Source organism: Sitophilus oryzae, unplaced genomic scaffold, assembly GCF_002938485.1.
Source record: "Sitophilus oryzae breed Bouriz unplaced genomic scaffold, Soryzae_2.0 scaffold_374_pilon_pilon, whole genome shotgun sequence".
In the NCBI taxonomy this organism is placed as follows: Eukaryota; Metazoa; Arthropoda; class Insecta; order Coleoptera; family Curculionidae; genus Sitophilus; species Sitophilus oryzae.
This window is the reverse complement of record NW_022146945.1, coordinates 647499-667307: the sequence shown is the minus strand read 5'-3', so window position 1 is coordinate 667307 and position 19809 is coordinate 647499. Positions and strand designations below refer to the sequence as shown.

Sequence of the window (19809 nt, the reverse complement as noted above, 5' to 3'; positions counted from 1 at the left end):
ATACGTTCATTTGTCTCGATATTCCGATCACCTAATGTCGCATAACTTCGGTGAACTACTTCTTTATTTAGTTGTTAATATAATGGTAAATATAAATGTTAGTTTCAACAATACTTACTGACAAATAGCCACCGTTCTTTCTAAAGTAAATACTATCTAAAAAAAGTATATTATTTAAAAGCGAGTTAAATCTAACATTTAACCTACGTGCTTAAAAAAGGCATTGATTTTTAAGTACACCAATGTTCAAATCAAATATTTAGCTGCTGCGAATTAAAATTCCTCTCTGGTTTAAATCTGTCCGAATGGAATAATCTGCTTAAATCTGCTACATGTGCAGAAAAATAACAGACAAATCCTCCCCAAAAAATCCACAGATAATCCCTGATACTGTACATTTCTGTAGCTTTGAAAGCTTTACTTTCAATCCCTAAAAAAATACCGATGAACATAAAACCTTTGCTCTCGTAATATTTGATATGATTATTTCATTTAATATCAACCCAATATCTTTGATGTATGGGAATGAAGAGTGCGGACGGCAAAGGTTTGACCAATTAGAGAGAAGAATATTCTGATGAATTGTAACAGTCAAATTTCCTCGCAACGACCTCTGTGTGCTAGCTCATAAATTATCGCAAATAACTATTATTTTCGCATCATGTTTACTATAATTTTATTGTTAAATATTATTTTATTTAGTATTTTATCATTATGCAATCGAATATACACCGCGATATTATACAAGCTACAGCTCAACTATCTCTACATTCCATAAGCTTAACAATATTGTCACTGGAAACGGCCGCACAGCATTAGAATTTTTGTCGACCTCTCTTTATCTTTGGTCATCACTTGTCACTGTCAGATCAAATCAGATGTTTTTGGATTTATTTATCCTTTGTTTTGGTTATTGAAATTTTATAATTATTAGATAAAATTTCGTAGTTAAATTGGTTATTTTTAATGTGGATCGCAGTGTGCAATTCGTTCTTTTAATTGTAGAATTTCTGAGTTTAGTTCGTTCATTTACCGGATATGGAATATGGCTGAGGAGAAAATATTCTAAAACATCATTTTTTATTTATGCCTTTTTGTGAGTTGGACGAGTCAAGATATATAGTTCTCTATCTATATCCTGGAGGGAGATTTCCGGTTGAAATCTGATTTTGTGAAGGAAATCGAATCCTTGCATCACTTCTTGTGTATCCACCGTCAGAATATCGTCGTGAAGAACTGGCTGCCGTTTCGTGAAGCATTCCCTGTTGGTGAATAGCAGGTCTTCCTAGAGAAGGATTAAGGCTTCCGAAACACATTTGGTCAGAGACTTGGTTGGATTTTGTTGATTTGTATGGACAGCCGACCAATTTCCGCAATGGTATTAAAATAGTCAAATTTTCCGACCGATATTCCGATTCCACGTGCCCAAGAAGTCCCCGAATAGTTCCAAGAGCAAGAAGACCGATCCAGACCGTAGTGCATAGAACAGTCCAGAATTCCATCCTGTTGTCCGTGTAGAGGTACCCGTTGGACATCATAAACCCTCGTTGAGGTAAAGTTCAGATTTAATTAGTCCTTCTTTATTACCTTTATTAACTCCTACACGTTGTGCTAGTCCTTGTTCTATAATTGAGGCTCTTTTCTAAGACAACCAATATTATTTAGCGTTTTTTATGTTCACCTTTTGAAGTCCTACACCTACCTTTCATCTGTACTCCTGCTGACATCCGTGGACCCCAGTGACATTCATCGAGCTGCTGTGCACCGCCGTAGCCACTCTGTAGCTATACACCGTAGCTCAGCCGGAGGAAGTTTTCAAGTACAATCGAACATAGTAAGACTGTACAATTTTAGTTTAGATTTAGTTTGATATTTGTAATTCACCCAGGATATTGTACTTAGTTTAAGTAAGGGGGATTATGACGTCATACTTTTAGTTAGTTTTCTTGGTTTAAATTTTATTCTACTTTTCAACGTTTATTCATTTCCATTTCTTTAAATATTAACTTTCAATATTTTAATAAATTGTTTAAACATTTTTAGTAGTATTGTTTGCAGTCTAGTCTCGTAGTTAAGTTAGAGTCACTTAAGTTTAACGAGATATAGCATATTTGAAGTTCATGGTAGTTACACTCAACAGTTCGAGGTTAGTGTTGAAGTCTACTTAATAGTAACACCATTTATGCCGAGTTCATAGAGTATAATCTCGTGGCGCCCTTTTATTAATATCTTTGAACCTCGACCACCCGGCTGTTAAAATTAAAAAGCTAGTGGCCTCTATGCAACTCATTACCGATTAAGTAAACTTTGTGTTTTATTGGACTTCAAATTAGAAAAGGGCGTGGCAGAGCAGTGAAAGCAACGATCAGGCGAAGTAGTAAAATAAATCTTACGAAAAATGACAACATGCGTGAAATTGACATGTTATGCATATTCAGCATATAGCGATTGAAAGTTTTATTTGAAAAGTAATCGATAGGTGGGACAACTAATACACAACTCGGGATCCCTACTACCAGAAATGAACAGAGGAATTAAGTTAGCATGGAGAGAGCACCTATGGAAGAAACTCAATTATATTAAAATCTAGAATGTCACTCTATCTAAAGAAGAAAACATTCGACCATCATAGTATAGAACTGCAGGTCGCACAACGTCCAATGGAACGAAATATGATGGGAATACCCAAGAGAGACCGTTCAAGAATAGAGTGGGGGATACGACAAAAGACCCAGGTAATAGATGATCATCCACAGAGTGAAATCCTTCAAATAGCAATGGGCAGGACACCTGAAAATAAGAACGAACCACAAAAATTACAGCATGGTACCTACGAGGAATTAAGAGACCTATAGAGGAATACCAAACCTGAGATAGGACAATATTAGGAAATTAGAAAGCATACCTTAGGCCCTCATAGTAAACAATAGACAACAATGGGCCCAGCTACACAGGGAGGCTACACTTTAATTCTCCCTTTAATTGGAAATGGTTGAATAAGCTGAAAATGATGATCATGATGACGAATCGATAGGTCCCTAACTCAAGATAAGAAATTTCAAGGTTTTTGTGTATAAATTTCTAGTCCATGACGAATCGTTTTTGCGGAATAAATAGAAATAATGAAAGAATGATCAAATTTAAATTATTTCATTCTTAAGAATAAGCATTACCACTGGAACTAGTTTCAAGTTTTTACAGAATTGACAAGTTAGTAAATACTGAAACTATTAGCTGTATTATTGATCAGACCGTCTCTATTAACTAACTATTAAACAAGCATTATTGAAATGTGTGGCTTCAATTAGTTACAAGCTGTATTATACATATAACTCAATCTGTACCTTTACTAATTATAAATTATTAATTATTCCTGGGTAAATACTTCAATTTGATGGCACAGGAATGATGAGAGCTATTAATATAAATTGTCAATGTGAAGTGTTTGTCTTTGCCGTTAATTGAAATAGTTTAAGTTTAAATCTCAATGTCACTATACTTTCTTTTTTAGCGACTAATCGGCTAAGTGCTTTGTTACATTTGTGAATTTTGATGATCATCTTGAAAGAATCATTCAAACTAATAAATATATATTGCCTTTAATTTTTGTTTCATCCACTGTTCACTAAAGAATGCCGAATGAATGATGAGATATGTAGGGGACACAGGGTATTTTCCATCCTCCCCTGACAACAGATGTTTTTCCTGCGAGAATATACATCCTTCCACAGTTGGAGTTTGGTCCCTCGTGCTCTTCACGGTCGAGGAGCTTGTCTTCGGCTGAGGTACCGTGAGCTGAAGGCTGGAGGATCTCTCTACATTTTCTCCACCTCTTTAACTTGTTCTCTCCTTAGACCTGATACTGGTGTTGTCCCGAATCTATAATAGAAGATATATCTCTCTTTCTCTATTGCCCGCTTGGATTTAAGGTCAAATCCTATAGTAAGGATCTGACCATGACCCTCCTCCCTCCAGTTGATGAGTCGCCAATTCGATGTCCTTGCATTGGAGTTCTATATGTGGAGGCTTACCCACTCTCCTTCAGAACTCACGTGCCGCCACTGCGTTCCAGTACGTTGTTTATCATCAATCGGAAAAAACACAAATAACTAAAAACCCATATTTCACACAAGACAAGACAATTTAATAAAAGCTACCACGTCAACTGTTACAGGATATTGTTTTTCTATCTTGCCTTTTCTCAAGCGTGTCTTAATTTTGTCAAAATAAAGGAAACAGCAGGAAACATTATTTCGGGCTTCTTTTTCATTTCCTCCACTCATTTTTTATTCTTCTGTTTGAGTTAGTCAGTCGGCCATTAAAAAAGAGAAAGAATGAAATATATATTTTCAATAACACAAATTGGCCTGTTATTTGAGTTACAATAAGCGACCCATGTCACCGGTTTTGGGATAGGAAACATTTACTTTGCGTTCGAAAAACAGTTCTATTTGACATTTGATTTATTTTTTCTTCAGGTCTGTTTGTTTTAGCCTTCGTATATAGTTGTACTAAAAGAACTGGAATTTATCCCTTTCAAAATTGTTTCCAATAATAATACCTACTACTTTTTATATGTATTGGTTTAGTACAAAAAAATATAAAAATTTTTGGAATACGACAATTTCGTGATTTTTTAACACTATATATATAGTGTTAAAATTATTATTTATAGTGTAGTATATTTTAACACTACTATATAATAACACTATAATATTTAGGATATGTATAAGAAACATTGTAACGTTTTAATAAAACGATACCATTGGCAACCCAACATACAGCCTACCGAATTAGTTCTGACTAATTTCGGCTACTCTGTTGATCTACTTGCCCTTGTCGGCGCAGAACTAGAGCATCTTTTTGACTATCGGAAGTCACCATTTTTGATTCAGATTTCGTGGCTTAGACATCGACCAACTTATCTGAAGTCATCCGAAAAAGTTTCAACTTTTTAATTCTATTAACCTTTGGAATGTAGTCCTAATGGTTCCTGGCATTTGGGGAAGGAATCAATTTTTGGTTTTCATGGGTATTTTGGTGATTTTCTAAACGTGATTTTGGTTGTCCTGTCATGAATTTAATTTTTGAGTAAACCTCAGCATCGTGAGGGTTTTACCGTCCAGTTACATGGCGAGTTATATGTCGTGATTGGTGGTTTGAGTTACAAGAGCCTATATCTATGATCCATGTTTGATTTCCACATGGCTGGTCGTATTGTAAGGGGCTGTTCGAAGCTGTGGTAGATTGGGGATGAGCTCCCACACCTAACGTCCACACACCATGCAGAAGGACGAGCCAAAGCCTAGAATTTCACCCGATAATCAGGTCAGATTTCATATATTATATTTTTATTAACTTACTTTAAATCTATTTACTTACCGTTGATTAATTGCATAATTAATTATGTAATTATTAGATATTTTTGAATTTCATTATTAAAATATATTTTTCTTAATTTTTAATTATACGACTTTTTTATATATATATTAATATCTTATCAAGTATTTTGTGATGGTGTCACTTGTGACATATTTATTTAATTAACTTTAGATTGATTTACGGAATTATGTGCGCATACAACAAGGTTCATGAACTGCGTTAATTTGAGGTACTTATTTAACTTTTTATTTTGCGTAATTTAATATTAATATGTCAATGATTTTTAATCAACAGAACAAGTGATACTATTTTTTTATGTCATGCACTTAAATTTTGATTACTTATTATTCTTAATTATTAATTCATTTTAAAAGCCTAACTTCATCCATCAATTACTGTCCTTGTCTAATATTTTTTTAATTATAAATGAATTTAAGTTGGGGTAAAGAGATCTATTATTTCTGAGGGAATGTCCTAGCGCCCAATAATTATTGTTTTATTGATTAATTATAACACCTAATAAAAATTTTGCGAAGCATTTCTCGAAATACTTTCAGAAGTAAACTCAATGCTTTTCTTATGTTTACTTGGCTTGTCTCGGCCGCAAACTCTGAAACAGATCGAAATCGACCGAGACAAGCCATGATTGGTTGCTTGTTTTTTATTGATATTGGAATTGTTTCGAGAAACGTTTCGATCAGTTTCAACATAACTTTTATAACACGCGTCTATATTCTTCATACCACTTCAGAAAAATAAGTAAACATGGGGTATAAATAAATATTATTAGTTTCTAATAGAGTGTAATGTAATACCATTATATTGGAAATGTTGCCTGATATGGAAAATCAAAAGCAGTGCATTTGGAAAACAGTTACCGATGGTAGATTAAAGTGGCTATTCATCTAAAGTTACACGAGATTATTTAGATCTAACCATTATCTAATATTATTAATTCCAATATAGTAAAAAAATATATTTCCAAAACTTAAAATCGTAAAACTGTAGGGCAACATTGACTAACTGTTCCGGCTGTCTGCCTTTTATCGGCTTATAATCTACGGTGTTAAACTATTTAGAAAATCGTCTAATTATTTCTTATTTTTGAATGGATTTACATAAAAAAATGTTACAGTTTTTTCTTAAAAACAATAAGAGTATTTTGTTTTAAAAAACGTCCGTGGACCATAACTTTTGTTGACACCGAGTCAATCAGTAATTTTGCCAATTAACTCGACATACTGATGATGTTATCAGAATTGCTCATTAAGTAATACTACCGATATATTATTCAATTAAGACCACAAACAAACATAACATATACAATTTTATATATTAATTCATTATAATAAAATTAAATAATACAAATATTGTAATTATATTCCTGCAAATTAAGTTAAAAAGTTTTGTTCTTATATATCTACTATATAACTTATTTTCACGTAAAACTTCCCAATATGGCGGACTTCAGTATGGGAGGCTTAAAAAACGAAAATCTCTAGACTGGAATCGACTGTAGTTCAATTCCAAATCAAATCGTTCAAATTGATAATCTGTGGTAAATCTAATTGAACTCTGACACTTGGCTGAATGACGTTTAGGGTTCCTTTTTCTAAATATTTTCATTATTTTTTGAGTTTTTATTCACAAATTCTACTTGATTTTGTTCTTTTATTTAACCTGCAGCCTGCAGTACTAATTATATACTTATAAATAATCTTTTCACCGATCAGGAACTGAGGAATAGGCTGGAAGATATTCAAAAAATGTGTAAAACGCTTAAAAACGTATTAGAAAACAGTGACTTGTCCAGAAATTCGTGAAAATAAACTAGTCCAGATGTTTGTTAAAAGGTCTCTAATTATTTTGAGAAGTTTCCTCGTATCAGTAATTTTCAGGTTTGTAATATGTATATGATAATAAATAGATTAAAACTTATATTAATTTCAGGAAACAGCACGGGCATTACAGATTGTTGTAAATTATTTTTAAAATATAAAGAAGGTTTAAAACAGGTTTAAAAGTTGAGTTAGTAGAGAAGACCTAAATAAGGTAATGTTGGTAATGGGACCAAAGATCAAATAACACTTGAAATATATAATATGTATAATTGTAAGTAGTTTTTATGGATCTGTTTGATATCTCTTGCATTGTTTTTATATTTCTTGAAATATATATTTTTTTTACTTTACAGGATACACAAACAATAATAAAAAATACAGTTACTCACTACAAGCACTTAAGGTTTGTAATAGATGTAGTTAGAATATCAAACACCAAACCAAACCAAAAATTATGTTTTATTTTACTGGTATTCCTCAAATTTGAAAGGAAAGTCATTTCATAAATAAGCAGGACATCGTATCGTACACTCTATATTAATAATTCTTTTTTATCCTATACTTGTTAGTTGATACATCACTAGGTATAAAAGTTAGTACTGATTAGTAGATTACCAAACCTATAGTTGTGGTTGTGACATATTCTGATGTGTTTCTGGCAATTTAAAACAAGTTAATGTAAACAAACATTTCTGGCTTTCCTGACAGGAGTGTGAACACAAATTTAATAAAGGTGTGGATAATGTTCTGATTATTACAGTTTGCATGGATGACTGTTTTTGTATGTTGTTATTTTTAATTATAGTATTAAGTTATGGTTATAATATATAAAGTATATTTAATGAGTTTTTGAGTATTTCTTTTTCCCTCAGACGATTGTGTTCTAATCTTTATATATAAATTTTCATAAATTATATCTACAAAATTTATTACCTTATAACTTTTTGCTAAAGACTTTGTAGTTGATACAGTTTAACAGTATATAAAAGAACTATTTAAATAAGATGTTTGAAAATATATAGCTGTTTTTGCACACATCAATTCAATTTGTGATTAACTGTACTGAAATAAAAACAAATTAAGAGAAATGGAGTGATCTATCAACTATAACATGAAATCATGCTATTTCCAAGTCTCCTATTAATTTCACTTATTAAACAACTATTTTTATTCAATAATCTTGATAATTCTAGGAACTCTCAGATATCGTCAAAACATGAAAACAAAAATTCACTTTCTATAGTTCTGACATCCCTTTAACTGAAATATAAGAAACAGGGGAGTAAATATTCTGACTGAGAAACTTTATAAAATACCTTTAAGTAAAATCTCTTCGGAAACGCGGTAAAATACCTTTATTTTTATTAAATAATTTCAATAATCTATGTTTTTATTTATGATTTATGACAACCACCTAATAACCTAACTTTAACGTCAACTTGACAATCCTGAAAAATGTCATTGTTAACCAAAGAGTAAATCAATTTCTGAATTCGCTAACGCCAACTTATTTTTCATTAAAAAATTACCAATTTTCGTAACTAGGTCGGCCATATTGAGGAACTTTTAAAAGAATTGTACTATACGTATTATAAACGCTTGTTCAAATATTAATTTTGTGGAATATGTATCAACATAAAACGAGATCTAATTAACGAAATACCATCGTAACAACAGATATTTCAGAAACGTCTAGATTTACTTATTTCACTGAGATTTATGAAAAAAGGTCCTGTGTCTCGGGTATGGAACCAGACACGTCGTGGATGTAGCTCGAGACAAAACGAAATCGAATGAGACAACGGGTGACAACCGAAAGTTGCCTAAACAAAATCCTCCCTCGCCCTTTTTCGCAATTTTACGAGTAGTTTCGAGGCGTTTTTAAGAAATGGAAATAGGTAGTGAAAATATGAGATAAGCCGAGACGAGACAAAGTTAGACGAGGAAACACGACTTTGACCCGCTTCGGACTGTTTTCCGCATAGTATAGAGGGTGTATAAGACTTGAATATACATATTTTTCATTATTTTTGGTGTAGTTTTTTTTTGTAGGAGTTTTGGTAAAAAAACATTTGCAAACCACGAGATAATTAAATATATTTCGACTTGGATGCATTTATTTCAAAAAATTATAAAAAATTCGACTATTTTAAACAGGACGTCCATTTTTTTGTACTTATTATGTTATTCTGCGTCAAAATTCAAAGCAACTAAACAATTTACTAGTTTTTGACTCAAGAAACAAGAATATATTTCCAAGCAACTAATTATTTTTCTAACGACTTAGGTGTGAATTTCTATGCCATGTCGTAAAACTGAATATTCGTCCCTAAAGATGAGACATTAGCGGAAATGCGGGTCGTATAGCCTAGTCAGGTAATAAAGACCATAATACTTTCAGCAATGCCATTCCCATTCCCAAATACACGCCATATCACGTACCTAATATTCTAGTCAGTGGAATTTTTGTTTTATGTCTCCAGATATACGTATAAAATGTAGTAATTAATGCATGAAATTTTCCAGAATATCTACACTATTGTTTTTTAAAGATTTTTTTAATCATTACACTTGATATAATCCTATAAGAGATATTATACAGAATAATAGAATTGTGTTAAAGCTACTGTAGTCCATATCAAATAAACTTTTAGTCACGTGATTAAGCTTGACCGGCACAGCGTTGCCCACATATTTTCTCTTAATCCACATATTTTAGAAAAAAAATGATTATAAATATATAAACAGTTATCATTTACATCAATAAAACTTACCTTCTTAACAGCACTTAAGGGACATAAAGGGCCATTACTTTTAGGACCATTTACGTTTTCCGTTCAAATATTCTAATAAAGTTGCAATGTGATTTTTACGGCTATTAAGCTATGTTGTACAGTTCGCACTAAAAGAAGTTCTAGAAAGAACAATGTCTGCTAGTAAATATTTTTAAGCTTAAAATATCACAAAACTATTTATTTAAACCAGGAAATGTCAGGAAATAAATAAATAAATGTGGCAACTTGACATTTTTACAGCACCTGAATCTTCAGCGCGAAATATAAATTCCAGTTTGATGGGCGACGTTCTCGCCGCCGAATATGTCCATGGTTGGCCACAATAAATTTAAAAATCGCGCCCTTGATTACGTAACTCAAAGTTTAATTAATATCAAATATAGTTTAGCATTATTTCTCATAACTTTTTATTACATTACTTGTTTAACTGGGGTCACGGTTCACGGTACCTAGTGCCCCCGCCAAATCGAGCACAGCCGTACCATCCTTTTCTCGAAGGCATTAGCGGCACTTTTGACCACCCTGTAACTTCGTTGTGGATAAAGCATGAACATTAATTTTCACTACACATGAAGACATACTATATAACTGGAATCTTAATTACCACAAAGAAGCAATGCACCAAAGAACGTAAAATAAAAGTCAAAGAAAACAACTACTGGGTAACAACCGAACACATGAAAAAAATCAAAGAACGAGACAGATTATACCTTAGATGGAAGAGGGTTGGAAATGAATATGTAGAAGCAGGATATAAACAATTAATAAACGAAGTAAACAATCTAAGAAAACATTTGCAGAAAACATATGCAGAAAGAAAGTTTGCGGAAGTAAAGGGGAACAGTAGGAAAACGTGGTGCCTAATGAATGACATGTATGGAAAAAAACCTAAAAACAAACAAGTAATAAATAACATAAACAGCAAGACGGGACAAACTCTAACAAATGATAAACATAAAGCAAATGAATTTAACAACCATTTTGCAAATGTCGGAAAAGACCTAGCAGCTTTGATAGATGTAAGCCAGAGAAAAAAAACTGTGGAAGGAGAGGTAAATGAAACAATCTTTCTTAATCCAACAGATAAATCAGAACTTAAATAAATACTATTTAACATAAAGAATAATAGTGCCCCAGGATATGATAACATCACCAAAAAGGACAACTAACAAGCAGTTACAACATCATTGGAGACATTTTATTACAACAGGTAAATGAAGTACTGGTAAGTGGAAACTACCCACCAGAAATAAAAATAGGAAAAATAGTACCCATACACAAAAGTGGAAAGCAAACAGAAGTAGGAAATTATAGACCTATTACGCTACTTAGTACATTCTCAAAAGTTGTAGAGAAAGTAATAAAGAAACGGCTAATAAAATTTATCGAAGAAGAAACTTTTGGAATTGACATGAGTCAATATGGCTTTCAAAAAAAAGTAATACTCTTGGCACAGTAGTTGAACTTCTGGAACACATCACTGAAGAGCTACATCAAAACAAATATGTGGCTACAATATTTATTGATCTCAGAAAAGCATTTGATACAGTGGACATCGATCTAATGTTAAATAATTTGTACAAGATGGGTTTCCGAGGTGTATGTCATGACCTACTCAAATCATACTCAGAAAACAGAATAAATTATACAGCAGTTAACAATCAGTATAGTGAAAAACAATATGCAAAGATTGGGGTTGCTCAAGGATCTGTCCTGGGTCCCCTACAATATTTATTGTATGTACATAGTTTAAAATATGCTGGACTTGAATCAGAATATTACATGTTTGCAGATGATACAGTGATAGTTAGTGCTGAAAAAAGTAAAGAAACTTTAGAAAAACAAATAAACTGTGATCTAAATAAATATTATGAATGGCTGTGCTACAATAAACTAACTGTAAATACCGAAAAAACTGTATATATGGTAATTAAACAAAACGGTAAGCCTCCATATAAAATGACTATTAAACTAAACAAAGCAGTGCTTAAGGAAGTTGTGCAATATAAATACTTAGGACTTACAATCTCAAATAAATTAACGTGGAACGAGCATGTAGAGCATGTTATTAAAAAAATTGCTCCTTTTGTTGGCGCAACTAAAAGATGTGCTCATCAATTAAATATGAACGCCAGACATATTCTATATAGTGGTATGATTGAGCCTCATATTAGATACTTAATACCGTGCTGGGGAAATACCACTGAACATCTAAAAACCAAATTACAGAGGGCACAAAACAAAGCCATTAAATCGCTTTTTTTACTGGACTATCGCACACCTACAGAAACATTATATAAAATCTTTCAACAATCCAAATTAATGTATTGCGTAACAAAAAAGCTCTTAAAAACTAAAACAAAATTAAACAAAAACAAGGACATACATAAGTATGACACCCGTACCAAGAAAGCATTTAGAAACAAGTATGGAGCAACGAAGAAATGTCAAGATTCCCCACTGTATAGAAGCATCCAAACCTACAACAAATTGCCAAAAACTATTGTAAGTGAGAGACTGCCAAAGTTTTGTCGTAGCTTGGAAATGTTTTTCAGAGACAAAAATTAGTTTTAGTGTTGGTATAGTGTGCTAATGCTGTGTGTATATACATAATGTGTAGAACTCTCGATATTATTATCAAATTGTTATATTTAATAGGCCTCGGTGCCAGTATTGTTACTGTTTTGAGGTCAGTTATAAATAAATAAAAAAAAACTATAGTTGGCTAGGTTACCAAAATATCTAGTAATCATACCTCATAGTTTATGAATTATCGCTTGTCAAATTGCTTCAATTTCTATGAACACTGCACATCCAAATTCTAAGGTGCCTCTAGAAGAGTTACAAACTTCAAATTTTGAATTTTAGGTAACTTTAAGCTTATAAACAAAGAAAAAAAAATGAAAAATCTTGAAATATCCTTATGGATTAAAAGTTGTCTGTCTAGGTTACTGACTTTCCAGTGGAAAAATAGCTAGAAAACTAGAATTAATAGAAGCGGTCTCTTCTGATTTTATTTATATATAAATGTACCAACAATAATTCAAGGAATATGAACTTTTTCTAGTCAAACTTCTTTCATGCAGCGACTCACTCACCGTCATCAAAATTCTAAGGTACTTCTAGAAGTGTTACAAACTTCAAATTTTTAATTTTAGGTAGCATTAACCCACCAAGTGAGAAACCTCAATTACATTTGCAACATTGCAGACAATCCCCAACCAGCTTGCTTTGTAATGTTGATTAGTAAACGTTTTGCCGTGATTGATGAAACTTTGCTACAGAAATATTGTTTTTGAAAGGCGATAAAAACGTTTTTTCTGCAACATTGCAACAAAGATTCAAACGAAAGATCCGCGCAAGTTCATGTTCATACCGTATGATCGAAAAAATACGGCGTCCAGCTGTAATTACCCATATAATTTTACATATAAAATGACAGCGATCTTCAATTCATAGCCATCGCTGACGCCGTTTATTTTATCATAAAGTCATAAATAAAGTTAGGTTAGGTTAACAGGTTAACGTTAAACTTGTTTTTGACGTGTTTTGTATCACGTTCTATGCTTTTTGAATGAGATTTTGATGAATATAAATGTAAGTAAACAAACCAAGAGTAATGATATATAAAACAACCCCAGAGTTAGTAAGTAAACAAAGCAAAACCAAAGCAAGAGAAATGATATATAAAACAAACCCAGAGTATCCAACTGGCACAGGAGTACGATAAGGAGACGCGATATCCCAAAAGCTATTTACAGCAACACTAGAAGAAATCTTCTGTCAACTAGACTGGACCAACAAAGGATTAAAAATAGATGGAGAATATCTTAATCTTCAATGGAACAAACTATGCTGGGAATAACCAAGAAAGACTATAAAAGAAAAGAGTGAATACGACAAAAGACCCAGGTAATAGATGTCATCCACAGAATCATATCCCTCAAATGGCAATGAGCAGGATACTTGGCAATAAGGACGAACAACAGATTATGGACCACAAAAATTACCGCATGGTACCCACAAGGAATTAAGAGACCTAGAAGTAGACTGAACCTGAGATGGGAACATAATATTAGGAAATTAGCAAGGATAAATTGGGTCTACATAGCCAACAATAGACAAAGAATGATGATGAGACGATAAGTGTAAGTATAATTTTATTATTATGTGTGTATTAATAACCCATAGCTATGAATATGTATAACAAATTGTGTTGTTTGTTTTTAAAGGAAATTTTATATTTTAGTTTAGCTTTTAACCAACTGAAAACTGAAGTAGATAAAACATGGATAAAACCAGAGTAAACCTATATATTCTTAATCTAATGATAAAATCACGAACAATATTCAGTATTCATTATTGTCAATGTTGGAAAACATGCGAAGACAAAATATGAAAGATCCAAAAAATCAATTAAAATATAAGTTTGCTTTTCCTTATACATATATTTAATGTTATACTTTCCTTTAGTATTTTTGAATAGGAAATATATAATAATGTTTATACTGTACCTATATATATTTTGTATTATTTCAGACCTTCAACTTTTAAGATTTTTTTAGAAATTCGATTCAAGAGGTCAGAGTTGAGTAATTCCTTATTTAATGAGCAGCCGAAAAGATCAGTAAGTTCTCAGTACTCAGTACTTAACAGTATTTTTGAAACAAGTAAGTGATACATTTCTAGTTTTTATTTGTTTTTTTTTTCAATTTGTTTGACAAATTCGACTTTCTTGGTAGGGATATATTTACTGAGCATTTTTAATTTTTCTAAGTCAGTGGATATAGAGATATGCATATTTTTATCAATATTGTTTATGTTTTTCGTCAATACAATATTAGTAAAAGTAGGTATATTATACCTATCTGAAAGTCTACAATTTAATACCCATTAATGTTTCTGTTGATTATAACCTATTACTGATGTATTATTGTTAACATAAAATTGCTAAAGTTGCTAATGACATGGTTTTTTATTGCAAACATTATCTATTTTTTGCTATATTATTTTAGCAATAAGTCAGTTAATAAGTTATAACAGAATAGAAAGTTTAATGGATAATAAGTTTTGAAACATAGGTACAATATAATTTTACCAATATTGTATTGACGTAAAATTAACAATATTACTAATACATCTCAAATTAGTACTTTCCTGAACGTTACATTAGCAACGTTTCAATAATATTGTGTTTTTCAACCTTGCACTGCAATGTAATTTGGCGGAAGATTAAGCTACCCTGCCACCTTGCATAAACCTCCCTACAATGAAAAAAGCAATGTTACACCTTGCTTTGCGAAGTTTTGGCAATGTTCCAGCAATAAATTTTGCTTGTTGGGTAGCTTATAATGGAAGGGAAAATGAAAAATAGCGGAATATCCCCATGGATTAATATTTTAGCTGTCTAGCCTCTACCGGTATCCAATTTTCCGGTGATGGTAATAGAAGGACCGGTTTTGAAAATTTCTATTTTTATATAAAAAGCAACCTGCTCCATCTATCTAAAATATTATCAGCAAAAAATTGTTGCCGTGCCATTTCAAAAAGTGGTAGTATCTTTGTTATTTTAAATAGAACACCCAGCATATGATTACATATTTAAGACTCATAATAATTATATCAGGATACAAAAATGCTTTTTCTAAATTGTTCGAATTTATATTTTTTTGTGAAGCGGAAAAAGAAGCACAAGAAAAAATGTTATTTTATGGACAAATTCCCGTTCTTTGACCTGCAGGTCAGTTTGGGTCGACTTTTTTTGTAATAAGAAATTATTTTTCCCTTAACCTTTCCCGCTTTTTTCATTTCCTTAAAATTTTCGCATACAAAAGAACAATATTTTCTTCGTTGGGCTTCCAAAATATTTTTCCAGTAATAACCATACTTAATGAATGTGTAGGATTTGGAAAAAGGGAGCTCTCTAAAAATATTTAATAAAGATGATTACAATAGACTTTTTTAAAGGGTCTCGATTTTTTCTAAATACCAGTCTGAAAAATTAAGATTCTATTCTGGCTTTTGTGAAACTTTTTAGTGAGAAAGTTTGATTTTTCTCGAAAATGCGAGGAAATATCGATCATTCTGACACCTTCTTATCGTTCTACAATCGCTAAGTGGTCCGTTACCATACTGTATGATCGAAAAAAAAACGGTGTCCTGTCGGCTGGGAAATGACGATCGATGATATTTCCCATAGAAATTTACATATAAAATAACAGCGAACTTTATTTCATAGCCACCGCTGACACCGTTTTTTTTTTCGATCATACGGTACTATGTAGCGATGTTCCATAAGACTTAAAAAAAGGACTATAAGTTTTAGATTTCTGTTTCAGAGGCGAAATACAAAAGCTTTTTTCAAGAAGGTGTCAACATTTTCCATTCAGAATATACAAAGAATATTTTTAAAATAAAAATATCTTGGTCCTAGTAGATAAAATGTTATGAAACTAATACATGTATCTTTTATAATTCTATTTTTCTATTATAATTGAGCTAAGATTAGATCATGAATTCTATTTAATTATGTATAGAATCTTTTCATCCACTCAGAATTTTATACTTAATATTATAAAAGCCAGCAGAAAATTCTAGTATAGCATTCTTTTATTTCTTGAATATGTCCCTAGGCTTTTTAATTTAGGCTTTTTAAGATTTTCATGCTTAAAATTTACATGGTCTTCATTACTTAGTGTCTTTATATAATTCTCGTAGAAAATGGTGATCTTTTAGAAAAATGTGTTCATTTATCTCCTAGCAAGCTTTAAAAATAGCTAATAATAATATATATACACGGTAGTCCGAACTGTATTCCGGAAACTTCAGTAGCATATTCTGCAGATAAAAATAAGTAAAAAAGTTTGTATAAATGTATGTCCTAAAATTCTTAGTTTCGGATATACAGGGTGTAGAAGTTTCATTTATATTTCAATTTTTTCCAAATAATTTCTGAAGTAACGTTAATATTTGGATGAAAATTGGTGTCTGGGAGTTTTTTGACATAAGAAATTTGATTTTGATGCCAATATGACTCCTACTAGTAGAGAGCGCCACCTACAAAATTTTTAACTGGTTCGAAGAGTAATAACTTTTCGTCCGTACCTGTATAAAACTACTGAATAAAAAAATATACATTTCCGACGTTTTCTAGGTGAAAAAGATCTCTTGGTAAAAATCGCTACGAGTAATGTTTTTCGAGATATTTGGAATCGAAATTATCAATACCTGTCATCATTGACAGAAATTAAATATGTTGACGAAATAGTTATTAGACTGAAATCATAAATTTGAAATGTTTTTGCGTCGAAAGTTCAACAGAAACTGTTTTATCATCATTTTTTGCAGAAAAATTTATGATTAATTTAAAAAAAATAAAATTTCCCAAGATTTCAGTGAAATAACTATTCATGTCAATTTTTCGTCAATAATAACATGTATTGTCTATTTCTATTCTAAATATCTTAAGAACGGTTGCTCGTAGCGATTTTTAGAAAGAGATATTTTTTACGTAAAAAGTCACCGAGATGTATATTTTTTCGCTTGGTAGTTTTATACAGGTACGAAAAAAAAGTTATTACGCTTCAAAACAGTTAAAACACATGTAGATGGCGCCCTCTATTAGTAAGAGTCATATTGACATCAAAATCAAATTTCTCATGTCAAAAAACTCTCAGACTCTCAAAAAACTCTTCATTCAAATATTGACGTTACTTCAGAAATTATTTAAAAAAAATCGAAATAAAAATGAAACTTCTACACCCTGTATCTCTGAAAGTAAGCATTTTAGGACATACATTTATACGAACTTTTTTGCTTATTTTTATCTGAAGAATATGCTGTCGAAGTTTCCGGAATACAGTTCGGACCACCCTGTATTTATAACAATTTTTAACGCAATATTTGTTTATCATTTTAGTATTATCTTTAATTTTTTTAAAAGTAATAATAAATTATTTATTTTACGCAATTAATCGACTTCTTTTTCTTTTTTTTTATTCTATAGCCCTTGGATAACATGTTAATAATTATTAAAAAAAATAGGTTTCACGTTATAATTCGATTTTCTGTAAAAGCCTATTTTTGATTCTTAAAATATAATTTTTTTTTCAAACGTCACAAAAGTATTGATTTTTGCGATGTAATTGACAATATAAAAAAAGTAATTTTAACGCCTAGGTATAAAAGTACAAAAATATAATTATTAAACTGACATAAAGTGTCAAATTCAACGAGCGTAACCATAGTTCCTCGATATATAATTACTTACGAGGTATTATTTTTAAAGCTTCATTCAAAACCTAGCAATTAAGCATCATTCAGAACCTCGCAATTAGTGGAATACATTAGTGGTTTAATTACACTTATTATACTTTTTATTTTACGATCATTCACAATGTTTAAAAAACACTAACACTTTTTATTCTAAAATTCGTAAAGAATTTTACGATATATTTTTTTTGTAAATATAAAACTTTTTACATTCTTCATTAAATGTTCAAAAAATTGCAACTTGCTTAAAGAAAAATTGTAAATATGAATTTTTTAAATGAAGAAAAACGTGTAGGATTATTGGTTCAACTTTTCTTAGCCATACATTTTCCAGGATACGTTGACCGGTGAACGTTAATTACGTTTTTTAGAGAACGGTTTTCAAGACATGTTAGAAAAGTTAAATTTAGATAGTCGTGCATCAATAGGGTGGTTCCAACATGACTTTCATTATGACACCCCCCCCTCCCCCCATAATGAAAGAAATGTTAAAAATTATTTATATCACAATTATGCAAACTCAGGGATCGGAAGAGGTGGACCGATTGCATGGGCCCTCTCGAAGAGGCGGTACGGGAGAACATTTTCTAAAATAACTTAAGTGTATGGGGTAGTGATATTATGAAGTTTTAGTTTGCGTAATGTAAATCATAAAGAACCGCTTAATAATATATTTTATGTTTTTATGTTATAAATCATAACAGAGTAAGAATACCATGCTAAGTGAAATTAGCCAAGAAAGAAAAGAATTGGCTATAACTATAACTCTGTATCTAACTGATTTTTCGAAAAAAACATATATACCTATATCGCAGAAAAGCTTAAAAATGGCGATTTTTATGAAGTCATGGCCAACTATGGTCAAAAATTACAGACTTTAGAAAAAATCAAAAAACACAAGCTCATTAGGTATGTGATGTGTCTCAAACAGATTATAACGGAATTAGGGACAAGTTTTAAAATAGCCAAAATTTGTTTTTTTTTTCGAAATATCTAGTAAGCGATAAACTTTTTCAAAAATCCGAAAGGCGCATATATTTATTACCCCACAAAACTGCAATTCTTTCCCTATTAACCGACTCTCTATCTCCAGTAGTTTCCGAGATACCCATAGAGAACATCGTAGGAAACTCACCCTGTATAATATTTTGAAACTAACTTTTATTATTATTTGACTAGTTTAATTTGATTAATAAGGCTAGATTAATTTAATTTCAAATAAATTTGATCAGATTTTTTTTCGTATATTCTGCTACCAGAAAACCAAGATTATATTATGATAACGCACTTTTCAACGAAGTTGAAGGAAGATATAGTGTATCTATCACAATACTTAATAGAACTACTACAATTATTACAAGAAAAACAAAAAGAAGAAATACCCAAATACCCCTTCACCTACTACTCAACTACAAAATAAACGAATATAATCTCTTAAAAACACTACACAACTTCTTATTCTTATATTCTACACTGAACAAATTATCAAACTTACTAATTTATCAAACAAAAAGAAAAAA

The 19809-nt window shown here is 31.2% G+C and overlaps 1 protein-coding gene across 3 annotated transcripts in view; it reads right to left on the bottom strand.

Moving 5' to 3' along the window:
- The window catches only part of LOC115885130 (band 7 protein AGAP004871), a 251901-nt gene that overhangs the window by 106947 nt on the left and 125145 nt on the right, over nucleotides 1-19809 (bottom strand). The gene's annotated exons all lie outside the window — the stretch shown is intronic.